Source organism: Canis aureus, chromosome 23, assembly GCF_053574225.1.
Source record: "Canis aureus isolate CA01 chromosome 23, VMU_Caureus_v.1.0, whole genome shotgun sequence".
Taxonomy (NCBI): domain Eukaryota; kingdom Metazoa; phylum Chordata; class Mammalia; order Carnivora; family Canidae; genus Canis; species Canis aureus.
Window position 1 is genome coordinate 47,894,162 of NC_135633.1, and position 14,495 is coordinate 47,908,656.

Below are 14,495 nucleotides of genomic sequence, written 5' to 3' on the forward strand. Positions count from 1 at the left end.
AACTATCTCCTTCAGTGGATGTTTTAGTAAACAGAATTTCCCCTAAAGCACAGTTGGACTTGCATCCAACTGTCTATAAGATCCACAGACCACATGTAAGGATGTAGACTGTCTAAGGGTGTGTGTTGTCTATGCTCATGAAGAAGGTCGACACATCATTCTTAGTATCTTCCAATTTTTAATTGGACCTCCTGCCATTGGAAAAGTAGAAATTCAGTAATGACTTTGTCAGAAGTTTGACATGCTACCCGAGTGGGCATTTTAATCGAATTATTCCTAGATTCAGTGAAATGGTTTAATTATCATTGTATCAGTGGGTTTCCTCTGGATACTAAATTTCCTGAGATTAAAGATGTTTAACCACAGAAAAGGTGACCATTTAAATAGATGTTTTAGCTAAGTGGCAAATATTTAACCCCAGAACTATAGGAACTTTGGCGATCTTTTCAATACTAACATTTTATCTGTATTTGGAATATTACTCAACTGTCCCATGAAGCAGAAACTTGGGAGACAAACCAATGCATACAAGATATAACTACAAGTATTCTCTATGTGGCTATCTTAAATATCATTGCCTTATGTATTAACAAATATTTATCAAGCCTCTGCTGCGTGTTATTAGGCATTATATAAGGCATTATAGTTGTATCTGTGAATAAGACCCACATTTTCCCTAATTTTGTTAACTAGGAGTCTAATGAATATTGATTTTAAAGACATAACTTCATGATCAATTATTGATCACATTTATGATAATTCAAATGCTAAGAATAGGGTATAGGAGTATATAATACAAGAGGACCAAATTTTGTTTCTTGAGAATTGGGGAAGTCCTTTCCTGAGTAAATAATGTTTCTTTGTTTTGTTTTGTTTTGTTTTCCCAGAGTATTTTTTTTAATTTATTTTTTATTGGTGTTCAATTTACTAACATACAGAATAACCCCCAGTGCCCGTCACCCAATCACTCCCACCCCCCGCCCTCCTCCCCTTCCACCACCCCTAGTTCGTTTCCCAGAGTTAGGAGTCTTTATGTTCTGTCTCCCTTTCTGATATTTCCCACCCATTTCTTCTCCCTTCCCTTCTATTCCCTTTCACTATTATTTATATTCCCCACATGAATGAGAACATATAATGTTTGTCCTTCTCCGATTGACTTACTTCACTCAGCAGTAAATAATGTTTCATCTGAGTACTGAAATGACGGTTAGGAGATGTCCAGGTAAAAATGATGGCAATAATTACTTCATGGAGGCCAAAGTTATCAAATAAAGTGTTTTGGTAAGGCAAGAAGGAAATAGTGTCTTAGACTAGGGTGGGGGACTTAATAAATGTAGATACCAAAAAAAAAAAAATAGCAAGGTATCAAGGATAATGCCCACATATATGCTATATAGGTCCTTAACATTAGTAGAATAAGAGATAAAGCATCATGAAAAGAAAAATGACTTTGAAATAAGACAGATATATATTTTCACATTATTTTTTCTCCTTACTAGCTTTGCTACCCTGGGAAACAGGGTACTCTCTTTCACCCTTTATTGAGGTTAAAATGCACTCCTTACAGGATTGTTGTTAGGATTAAATAAAATTTGAGTAAGTTCCTTTGACAAACAGTGTTCAGCACTGTTTGATATCATTAAGGGTACTATTTTAGTACTATTATTCAATATTATTAATCATTAATTATTAATAATTAATAATAATTAATAATTATTATTATTTAATATCAAGATGTCACCTTCAAGCAGCCCAGGAAACAAAGTTGCAGCACAGCTTTCTGCTCCTCTGTTATTGAGGAACTCTGAACAGCTAACTTATTTTTGCATATTTAAAATCCTTTTCCACATGTCCTTTACATAAATGTAGTATTCTCGTATTTTCTGGACTCCTGTTTTCTTTCATGCTACTGTAAGAATTAGTCTTTCTAACCTGAATGACAAATATTCTTTGACAGGTATATAGATAGGAGGAAGGCAGAAAAGGTCTTAGGCAAATCCAAACTGAGTGATTTTATAAAACTCAATCCTTTCATCCAGCTGTTTTACAATAATTTGTTTTGGAGAATGCAAACCATTTGGATGTCTTCTGTCCATTCTTAACTGGATTATTTGTATTTTGGGGGTTAAGTTTGATAAGTTTTTGATAAATTTTGGATACTAATCCTTTATCAGATAGGTCATTTCAAATATCTTCTTATATCCCATAGGCTGCTTTTTAGTATTGATTTTTTTTCCTCCATGGTGCAGAAGCTTTTTTTTTTTTTTTCCAGAAGCTTTTTTCTTGATGAAAACCCATTAATCATATTTGCTTTTGTTTTTCTTGCTTCTGGAGATGTACCTAGTAAGAACTTGCTCTGACCAATGTCAAAGAGGTTGCTGCCTATGTTCTCTCTCTTCAGGGGTTTTAATGGATTCCTGTCTCACACATAAGTTTTTCATATATTTTGGATTTTTATATATGGTAGAAGAAAGTGATCCAGTTTTCCCAGCACCAATTGTTGAAGAGACTGTTTTCTCCCCCCATTGGATATTATTTCTTGCTTTGTTGAAAGGGCCTTTTTTATTTGTTCTTTGTTTTTCTTGATAATTTCTACAGTTTCCTTTTTGCTATTTGATGAGAATGTAATTTCTAACTTGTGAAAATTGTTACCTATTAAAGAACGTTTTTGTAACTATCTCTTGGATACTTGAAAAGAAGATGTATTTTCTCTTCTCAAGAGGTAGAATTTGGGTTATCAATGGGTCCACATTTTTGTATTGCATTTAGGTATTTAATGTCCATATTGCTCAATTGATCTGCTTTGTACTAGGTCACATTTCTAATATTCTATTATTAGTGTTTCTTTTTTAAAGATTTTATTTATTTATTTATTCATGAGACACACACACACACACACAGAGAAAGGTAGAGACACAGGGAGAAGGAGAAGCTCCATGCAGGGAGCCCGATGTGGGACTCGATCCCGGGTCTCCAGGATCATGCCCTGGGCTGAAGGCAGCACTAAACCGCTTGAGCCACCCTGGCTGCCCAGCATTTCTATTCATATCTATGTCTTTGCATCCTCTATGGTTTTTGTTTCAAACCTGAATTTTTTATGTTTTTGTTAAATAATCTGTCATATGTATTCAGTGTTCACCGTGAATTCATTGTGACTTGTGGATTTTAATATTAGAAAGTGTTCTTTGTTAAGATTAACGTTTGGAGTTTAAATTCTACTTTGATATTACTCCTGATTTTTTTCTTTTTTTTTACTTGATATTTTTTGTCCATCCTTTATTTTTACCCATATGTTTTTTTTTTAATTTTCAGTGTCTGTCCAGTAGAATGTCCAGTGTCTGTCCAGTAGTTAGGTTTTCATTTGTGAACCAAATTGGAAGTCTATTTATTACAGGAATAAAGCCATTCGCATTTACTATTATGACTCTCATATCACTATAAACTAAGTCACAATTTTTGTGATTATGTATATTTTGCTTTACAGGCTGTTAGTTTTTCTACAAAATACTTTTTGTGGGGCACTGGGGCAGCTCAGTCAGTTAAGTGTCTGATTCTTGGTTCCAGCTCAGGTCATAATCTCATGGGTTGTGAGATTAAGCTCTACATGGAACTCCATGTGCAATGGGCAGTCTACTTGAAGATTTTCTCCCTCTGCCCTTCCCCTTACACATTCACTTCTGCTCCTTCTCTTTCTCTCTTTCAAATAAATAAATCTTTTAAAAAAAATACTTTTTGGAGCTTTAGGAAAAGTTTTAACTTTTTAGGAAATTTTATCACTTAATAAATTGATAAAATTGTATTGGTTATGCTTGTACATACACCTTTCCATTGTGTTTAGTCCTCTCCTTAATTAGCCATTCAATGATTATATTTATTTATAACATTTACTGTCAACCTATTGCCAATAGAAAGAATTTATAATTTTCAATTTCTTCTTCCTTTTCCTCCTACCTTGTCATATGTTTATTTTATCAGATTTTCTGTTTAAATTATTTCCCTATCTTGCCCCCCCCCTTTTTGGGGGGTCTTAGATATTTAGCCATTTTAATTTTTTTTTTTTTTTATTCATGATAGTCACACAGAGAGAGAGAGAGAGGCAGAGACACAGGCAGAGGGAGACGCAGGCTCCATGCACCGGGAGCCCGACGTGGGATTCGATCCCGGGTCTCCAGGATCGTGCCCTGGGCCAAAGGCAGGCGCCAAACCGCTGCGCCACCCAGGGATCCCCCATTTAGCCATTTTAAAACACTCATTATAGAGGGTGCCTGGGTGGCTCAATCAGTTAAGTGTCTGACACTTGATTTCAGCTCAGCTCGTGAATTCAGTGTTCTGAGTCCAGCCTGAGTTGGGCTCCATGCTCAGTAGGGAGTCTGCTTGAGGTTTTCTCCCTCTTCCCCTCCCTCCCTACTCTCTCTAAAATAAATAAATCTTTAAACAAAATAAAATACTCACCATTAGGACTTTTCCTGAGGTTTTTCAGGCAATATTTGGTTGGAAGAAGGTTACTCTCCAATATGTTCTTTAAGAAGAACAGATGGATGCAGAAGTCCCCCAGTTTATGGTAGAAAGATTTACTTTATAGTCTTCATAATTTAATAAGAGCATAGCTACATATAAAACTGTTTGCCTTTGTTCACTGAATTAAAAAAAAAAGCTATTTGTTACTCTGCTTCATACACTGGTTTTGAAAAATCAAATGCTAGCCTACTGCTTATTTCTTCTGAAGTTTGATCTTATTGTCTTGAGTACTTTACCTTTACTCTTGAAATCTATTTGGCTAATTCTGAAACATCTAAAAGCACAAAGTTGAACAAAAATAAAAATGGCTGTGCTAATGCTTTAGCAAAGCTTGATTTTAAAGTAACCTTCCTTTTTCTCTCCCACAAACTTCCCCTCCTCCATTCTAAGCCTTTTGCTGCTGGAGCCCTGTACCACACTAAAGACGTGATCAAGGAGGCTGGCCACACAAACACAATTCCTGTCACAACTAGCTAGATCCTGTATTTCGCCATAAAACTGTTCATCCTTCCTCTAGCAGTCTTTGAAAGCCATAGCCCACTGCAGCCTTCTTTGCCTAAACAAGCAATAAAGCTATTGTTCCTCTTCATCCCAAACCCTGTCTTCTAGTTATATTTTGGCTCCAAAGCATAGAGGTCAGTTTTTCTTCAAGTGGATCATTCTCCTCCCCTTCTTGCCAGGTACTCACTGAACCCTTTCAACATTCAGACTTTCTTTTTCTGAAAACTAACTTCTTGGATTAGTTTTACATGTTAAGTCTGTTTTAAGATTACATAATTCTTTACTTGTCATCCATTCCTACTACTTTAACTTTTCTTGTCATTTTCTTTCTCTGAATTACTACTTTCCTGTTTTTCATTATGTTAATTTTGAATATTTCCCTCTTGTACATCATGTAATTTTCCACTTCTGTGATAATTGCATTTTTCTCTTGAATTCAATTAACTCTCCATATTTTTTCCTGTTTTTTTGTACATTTCTGTTGCTTCTGGATTTAAGGCTTCAGAAACTGCGAGTGAGAGACTCACTCTAGTTGTCTTTAATACCCTCACATACTTGAATATATTTGATTCTCTCTGAGTATTAGCAGTTTTTTTGTTTTTCATTTTTCCTGGTTCTTGGTTTTGTTTTCAGAGGCAGAACATTTTCTTCTACTGATACATATGGGATTTTCTTCCTGTTCATTTTATGGTTTGGGGGTTCTAATATTTCTCATTTAATGGCACACACTGCTGTCAGCATATTGAAGTCTAAGTTATCTAGCAGGCTCTATTTCCTTGTCATGAAGGAGTAAGAGTTGTGGGTGCTCCAATTATAAAGTTTGCGTTTGTCTTGCAGAACTGTAGTTTTTCTCTTTCCCATTTACACCTGAATTTTTAAAAGGTGCTTTTCTTTTTATTTTGTGTCTCTTCCAGAACCTATGTTTCTAAGACTTTCCTTTTATTTTACTCCTGCATTTTAAGTTATTCCTGCCCTTAAACCATGGCTGTTCTTTTAAACAACATCTATTTTCAGGTTTATTCTATATAGTCTCTATTTTTACCCAGACACTTGTATTTTGAAATTTTCAAATTTAGTGTAATCATCTTTCTGCCTGTTGTTTATCATCAGACTTAGGTCCCTTAATGACAGTTCTGCTTGGTCTTTCACTCATAGTTACTATTTCATTTGCTTTTGCTTGCCACAAAGTCGTATGGTGAGGTGAGTGTGGGTAGATGTTCTAGTGATTGTGCACTGACACTTTGTGATTTTTCTCATTACTCATTTTTAATTTTAGGCATTCTCTGTCATCATGTTATGCTAAAGGTATAGCTTCTGTGTAGGTTTCCTTTATCTTTTTATTGTTTGTATTATTGTGAAGAGAGTTTAAGAAGGAACAAACATGGGTATTACCATTGCCTTTGGCTGACCAAGATGACCCCCTTCAATTTACCTATTCTAAAAGTGTCTGAGTTTTAGGTCATAAATAACCTGCTTCAGACAATAGATAAGAAAGCAGTTTATAGTTTGCAATAATGATATTACATGACTCCTTGGTGGTACTTTCCATATCTCCCAGAATCATCTGAGATCAGGAAAATACACACGAATTCACAGGGAAATATGTTGAAACCTCATATGTTAAGCATGGAGGAATGCGAAAGAGTGTGGATCCCATGGTCCTGAGCACCAGAGGTAACATAGTCAAGCAAGGAAGCCCATGAGTGTCAGATAGTTTGGCCAGTTCAATTTTTATGAATGCCACTGTTTGTTTTGCCTGCTGATTGAGACCGATAGCAACAATGAAGTTTCCAAGTAATAAGAAAGTTCCCTAATGATAGTACCACTAAAAATAGATGGCACTGTATCTGGAAGTTGAAAATCCTAAGTTGACAATACAAAAATTAAAAGAAACAATCAAAACAATTGTATTCCCATTGTCAGAGCTGTATTTTTCTGGGACTTAGGTCATCCTAAGGATAAGAAACATAATGACAAACTGAAACTTAAATTCGATTTGTACTTTTAAAGAGACTGAAGCTTGGACTACAGGCCATATGTAAAATTTATAATTTTATCATAATGCTGATGACAGGTGAAACCTGTACTAGAGACACATCTTTTTAGTAAAAATATCTAAATAATGTTTATATCTGTTGCAATCATGCAGATGTCCGTGAAATGCCAAATATTATCCTTGTGTAATTTACAACCAGATGATCTATATCCTTATGGATTTTCTGTTGACTTTTTAAAATGGAAATTCAATTGACATATAGTATACTATTAGTTTCAGAGGTACAGGTTAGTGATTCATTAGTCTTCTCTAGCACCCAGTACTTATTGCATGCCCTTCTTGATGTCCAACGCCCAGTTACCCCATCCCCCAACTTCTCTCCCCTCCAGCGACCCTCAGTTTGTTTCCTATGATTGAGTCTCCTATGGTTTGTTTCCCTTTCTGATTTTGTCTTATTTTTCCTTCTCTTACCTGATGATCCTCTGTTTGGTTTCTTAAATTTCGCATACGAGTGAGATCACATAATAATTGTCTTACTCTGATTGACTTATTTTGCTTAGCATAATACCCTCTAGTTTCATCCATGTCATTGCAAATAGCAAGATTCCATATTTGTTATGGCTTAGTGGTATTCCATTATATATATCACCTGTTTATGCATTCACCTGTTGATGGACATGTGGGCTCTAGTTTGGCTATGGTGGACATTGCTGCTATAAACACTGGGGTACAAGTGCCCCATTGGATCACTACATTTGTATTATTAGGGTAAATACTTAGTAGTGCAATTTTTTGGGTCATGGGGGAGCTCTATTTTCTTTTCTTTTTTTTTTTTTTTTTTTCTATTTTCAACCTTGAGGAACCTCTATACTGTTTTCCAGAGTGGCTGCACCAGATTGAATTCCCATGAACATTAAGAGAGTTCCCCTTTCTCCGCATGCTCGCCAACATCTGTCATTTCCTGACTTGTTAATTTTAATTTAATTTGATTTTTTTTAAAGATTTTTATTTATTTATTCATGAGAGACAGAGAGAGAGGCAGAGACATAGGCAGAGGGAGGATAAGCAGGCTCCACGCAGGAGCCGGATGTGGACTCGATCCTGGAACTCCGTGATCACATCCTGAGCCAAAGGCAGACACTCAACTGCTGAGCCACCCAGGTGTCTCCCTGACTTGTTAATTTTAGCCATTCTAACAGGTGTGAGGTGATATCTCATTGTGATTTTGATTTATATTTCCTTGATGCTAAGTGATGTTGAACATTTTTTCCTGTGCTTTTTGTCCATTTGTAGCTTTTCTCTGGAGAAATGTCTGTTCATGTCTTCTTCCCATTTCTTGATTGAATTATTTTTTCTTTGGGTGTTGAGTTTGATAGGTTCTTTATAGATTTTAGATACTAGCCCTTTATCTGAAAGGATATTTGTAAATATCTTCTCCCATTCTGTCAGCTTTCTTTTGGATTTGTCTATTTCTTTTTGTAATTCTATTTGTTTTTACCTCATGTATTCTGAAGCTTATTAGAAATATAGTTCCTGTTAATGAATTTACTTCTTTAGTTTTGCTAAATTATTTTCTTTATCAATAATGCTCTTTTCTCTGGAGTCTCTTTTGTCTGGTAATACTGTCCCTCTGCTTTTTCTGATTAATGTTAGTATGAATTACCATTGTCTTTTCTTTTGCTTGTCATCTAATTGTGCCTTAAGTTTAAAATGGATTTTGTAGGCACCCTATAGTTAAATCTTGCTTTTATCATACACTCTATTAAACTCTCCTTGAAATGAAGGCCTTTAGGCCATTTACATTTAACGCAATTCTTAGTATGCTTTGGTTTATTGCTACCATTTTTCTGTTTTCTACTTGTACTATTTCTTTTTACTTCTTTTGCTGTCGACTTTTGGATTAATAAAATATGTTTGTGATTCCTTCTTGTTTATTTATTATCTATAAGTCTTGCAAGTCATTTTAGTGGCTATTTTTGGGGTGTATTATTCATCTTAAACTTAATACAGTCTTCCTTCAAGTGATTATATCACTTCCTGAATAAGAATCTTAAAATATTATAAGATTCTTGCCTTTTAACAATTGCACTACTGTTAATCATCTTACTTCAAATTAGGTTATAAACTTTACAATGAATTTTATTTTTACTTAATAAAACAATCATTTTTGAGAGAGAGAGTACAAGGGAGAGTAGGGTGAGGGACAGAAGGAAAGGAAGGCAGAGAATCTCAAGCAGGTCCCATGCTAAGTGATGATGCAAGACTCCATCCCACAACCATGTGATCAGGACCTGAGCCAAAAATCAAGTGTCAGACACTAAACGCATGAAACCACCCAAGTGCCCCAATTATTATTTTAAATAAGAAAAAAATTGCTACTTTTTGAGTGATCCTCATTTCTTTATTTTAGATTTCTTTCTGGTATACATATTTATATATTTTTTTCTGCCTGAAAGAATTCCTTCTAAATTTATTTTAGCAGCAGTCTATAGGTGACAAATCAGCTTCTGTTTGTCTGAAAGCATCTTAATTTATCTCCAAATAGGTCTTTGACATATAGATTTCTAGTTTTACAGCTTTACAACACTTAAAGACAGTTTCAAAGGTCTTCTTCATTAATAAGTGAAGAGACATCAGCTATAATTCTGATTTTTATTCACCTGTACTTAGTGTGTTATCCTCCTTTGGCTGCTCTAAAAAAACAAACAAACAAACAAACAAACAAAAACTTTCTTCCTTATTGTAGAGTAGATTGATGTAAGATTTAACAATTTGATTATGATATGACAGGGTATATTTTTCTTTATTTATTTTGCTTGTGTTTCATTGAGCTTCTTTGATATGTAAATTTATATTATTAAATAAAATTGGAAATTCTTAGTCATTTCTTCAAATAGTTCTCTCTCCAACTTCCATTCTGATTGAAGATTCCAATTTATTATGTATATAAGGTTATTTGATATTTTCCTCAAAACAATCATATCATTTTTAAATTTTTCTTATTTTGCTTAATTTTGGGTAAATTCTAGCACAATACATTCAAGCTTAGTATTAGTATTTGGTATTGTTCTTTTCTGTAATTTCTGATGTGTAATTAATCCCAGAGAGTTTTTTTTTTAATTATTATCATAGTCCTTGTAGTGTTCATCTCTAAAATTTTAATTTGGGTCTTTTCTGTTGATATTCTTTTCACATTTCTACTTAATATTTTCAGCCTTTACACCATAGTGTTTTGGATAACTGTAAGTCATAACAGAATTAATCAATAGGGAAGGTAAAACAGTTATCTGTGTGATATCTGGAATGATTAATCTATCTATTTTACTTTGTGGGCTAATTATTTTTACATTCCTAACTATACTTTTGTGTAATTAATTCTGATATAGTTAATTTACATGGAAATGGTTTTATTCTCTGTAGTAGTTATTTAAAGCATTATTTAGTAGGACTAATAGTATTTTGTTTAGGGCTAATTTTGCATCATGACAGGCAAAATTCCTTTCAAGACTTTGCTCAATATCTTGTTATTTATAATGAGTTTTGGTTTTACCTGATGAGAACAGAATTTATTCCTAGCCATGAATTACCTAAGAGATTGTTCCCTCTAATTCTTTTGGCCGTTTCCCCCCGTAATGTTGTATAGCCTTATTACATATTGAACCGAATATTACTTATCTAAAAATTCAGGGGAGTCTTTTTCAAGTCTCTGGAGCCCCTTCCCTCCCACCCCATCCAGGGAGCTCTTTTCTGTCAGATACTCTACTTTATAAGTGTATAAATTTGCTTATGTCCCAGCTTCTCAAATGGTTTTCTTTATCAATTATTACGACAGGTACTGTGATGTCTATATTTATAAACTTTATCATCCTAATTTTATCAAATTTAGGTGAAGTTCGATTAAACATATATTATTCCTTCTGTGACTAGAACAATATGAGAATATGAATAAAGAATGTCCTCTGATGCTCAAATGATATCCACCCTTTAAAATGAAAATCTAGGGATCCCTGGGTGGCGCAGCGGTTTAGCGTCTGCTTTTGGCCCGGGGCGTGATCCTGGAGACCCGGGATCGAATCCCACGTCGGGCTCCCGGTGCATGGAGCCTGCTTCTCCCTCTGCCTATGTCTTTGCTTCTCTCTCTCTGTGTGTGACTATCATAAATAATAAAAAAAAAAAATTTAAAATGAAAATCTAGCAAAGCCTCAATCACCTCCATTCTACAGCAACCTATATTTTCTATTTTCTAAATTCTGGTAGTTCTTTATAAGATTGATTGATTGATTGATTTATAAGCAGGGAGTGGGTACAGAGGAAGAAAGTCTTAAGCAGACTCCACACTGAGTGTGGAGCCCACTGTGAGGCTCAATCCCACAGCCCTAAGATCATGACCTGAGCTGAAGCCAAGAGTCAGACACTTAACCAACTGAGCCACCCAGGCACTGCTTGTAGTGCTAACTACTGAAGGGTAAATATATTTTTTTCTCATGTAAACAAAATGTTAATTTTGCCTCTCCAAGTATATTGCTTCATATTAGCAAATTATTTTTAATGTATATTATATAATAGAACCTAGAAAGCTAAAAAGCACATTTACTAGGCTTCCATTGAAGCTAGTATTTTATCTAATGATATGCTCTTAATTTCAAAATTGAGTTGCTTATGGTGGATAACTACAATGAAGAATCCATTATATTGGTGTGATTGATGTATGATTCTTAGTAGATGGAGAAAGGCCCTGGTGATTTTCCATTTTAACACTATTATTATTTACCTTTGGAATCACAATATAATAGTTCTCTTGGAGGATTTATTTGCTTTGTTTTGAGAGTTATACCTAAGTGTTCAATCTAGTTTGTTTCCTTAGTTCTCAAATAATTACAGAAATTATTAATAGATAATTCTCAATATTAACTGGCCCGTAGGAATAAATATCTTTAAGGATATAGGAATAAATATCTTGTAGGAATAAATATCTTTAAGCTTTAACTAAGGAATTGAATTCTCACTGATATTTTTCCCTTTATACTAGATATGTGCTGGAATTCTGCAAAATTTATTATTTTTATTTAAGCACTGTCTCTACTATATACCAGATATGTGGATTTGAAAAGAAAGTCTTAATTTCTCTAAACCTCTTTACCTTTTTTCTCTTACACATGAAATATAATCCATTCACTATTTGCTTATATGGTCTAATATACCCACACCTGGTATATAAAAATCACAAAAAAATGATTTATTTGCCAAAAGCATTAAGGAAATGCTTCCTAACCAAGAAAAATTTATAAACTGTGTATCTTTTGTAATATTAGAAGCAAAGAGCACTTCTAGTCTAGAAAGTGATGTAGATTCATTGCCTTTGCTCCTCCTCACTCAGTACAACCATAAAACCTATAAATAACATAAGTGGTACAAAAAAAAAAAAAAAAAAAGAAAAGAAATGAAAAGAAAAGAAAAACTCTGAAAGATGATAAGAAGGTAAAAATTCTTTGGAAAACTGACACAGCAACAATGCATCTGTGTCTCTTTCTCCCAATAGAATAAGGTAATGCAGGCTTAGTGTTTCCAAACTAGCAATAGGAGGCAGGCCAGTCACCATCATTCTTCTCCAAATCAAATAAGGAAGGGTCTTGCGACAATACTAGGTCAGAATTGGCATACAACACCTAAATAGAGTGATTTGCTTGTCAAATTACAAGGTTCAGAGTCCTCTAATCTTGTAGACAAAATGTATATGATACAATTTATATATGTGTGATCCAAAACCAACAATCACAACTTGAATATGAGAATTAACTGATCAACATTAAGACCATGCAAATTCTTATCTAAAAATTATTTTAAAAGTAGCCCTGATAACATTCTTCAGTAATAAATTATCTCCCCAAAAAACTTCAAAGAAATACAAGTTATAAAAAAGAACCAATAACATTATAAAAGAATGTAATATCATATATTTAAAAATGTATTGAATGAGTTCAATATTAGAGTGGCAATAAGAGTGGAGAGAATAAGTTGACAATATATCAAAAGAATCTAAACAACCTGAATGACAGAGAAAAAGACAGAAAAAATAAACTGAACTTTGGGGCCCTATAGAATGATAATTTACACTATTAAAATCTTAGAGAGCTGTTAATAGGTCACAGAGTTTTCAATTAAGTAACAGCCCCAGAATTTTCAAATTTGGCAAAAGATACATACCTACAGAGTTAAAAATCTGATCAATTACCCTAAAAATATCTATCCAAGATATGTCAAAATTAAATTTCTGAAACTCAAAGACAAGAGAAAAGTCTTGAGAACTTCCAAAAGGACAGGACACCTATGGTGGAACATCATATAGAATGACAGAAGACTTCCTACCTGAAACCATGGAGGCCAGAATAAGTTCCAGTATTTTTTTAGGTTCTGGAAAATAAACAACAAAATCAAAACACCTCTCAACCCAGAATTCTCCACCCAGCAAAATTATCTGTAAGAAACAGGAAGGAAATACTTCCTCAGACAAATAAAAACAAAGGGTTAGCACACCCACCTCTAAATATTAGGGAGGAAGTAAATATAATAAGATTTAATTTTTGAAAATTAAATTAGATATTCAGTTGTGTTTCAATATGAAAGTAGTTTAGAAGTGACTACTACAACCTAACAACAAGGAGAAAGCTTAACTGGAAAAACGTTAAGAACTTTTTCTTAGAAAACAAATAATTATTTTCTTTTTTTAAAAAAAATTATTTTCTTATATAAAAATTATGCCAAAGGGAAAACTGCTGCCCCCCGCCGCCCCCAAATTGGACACAGACAAGTAGATTAAGAGAATCACAGCTTAAGAGATATATCTCCAAGTGAATAAGTACTGGGGTAGGAAAACCTGACCTCTAGTTGACAAATTGCTGTAGGTTTAAGATGGACAGTCTGAGAGTTAAAAACAATCTGAGAAGAAAAGCCAAACATCATCACTCTATCTTCACAAGGAATAACTTTAACACAGTGAAAAATCAATTCATCAGTACTAAGATTTTCCCATGTAAATGTTGGAAAGAAGCCACAAATATAGGAAACTCAGAACATTATGCAGATAAATTGCTAAAAACAACACCTAAGCAAATGTATTCAAACTTTACAGGGTCAAAATAAAAAAAAAAAAATTTTCTAAGAGAATCCAGGGGGAATCTATCTACTATCTAAGAGAATCCAGGGGGAATCTATCTATCTACTTATAGTAGAGCAAAGGTAAGAATTATCTCTGACTTCTTAAAAATCATGCAAAGAACAATAGCATAAAATATTTAAAGAGAAAAAAAAATGCAGAGTTCTGCACCCTGTGATATTGTCCTTCAACGTTGAAGGAGAAATACACTTTCTTACACAAACTAAAATTGAGGAAATTTCTTGTTAGGAGACCTTTCTTGTAAGAAAATTTAAAAAAAAATTCTCAGAGGGTAAAAATATGGTCAGAAACTCAAATCTCCATAAA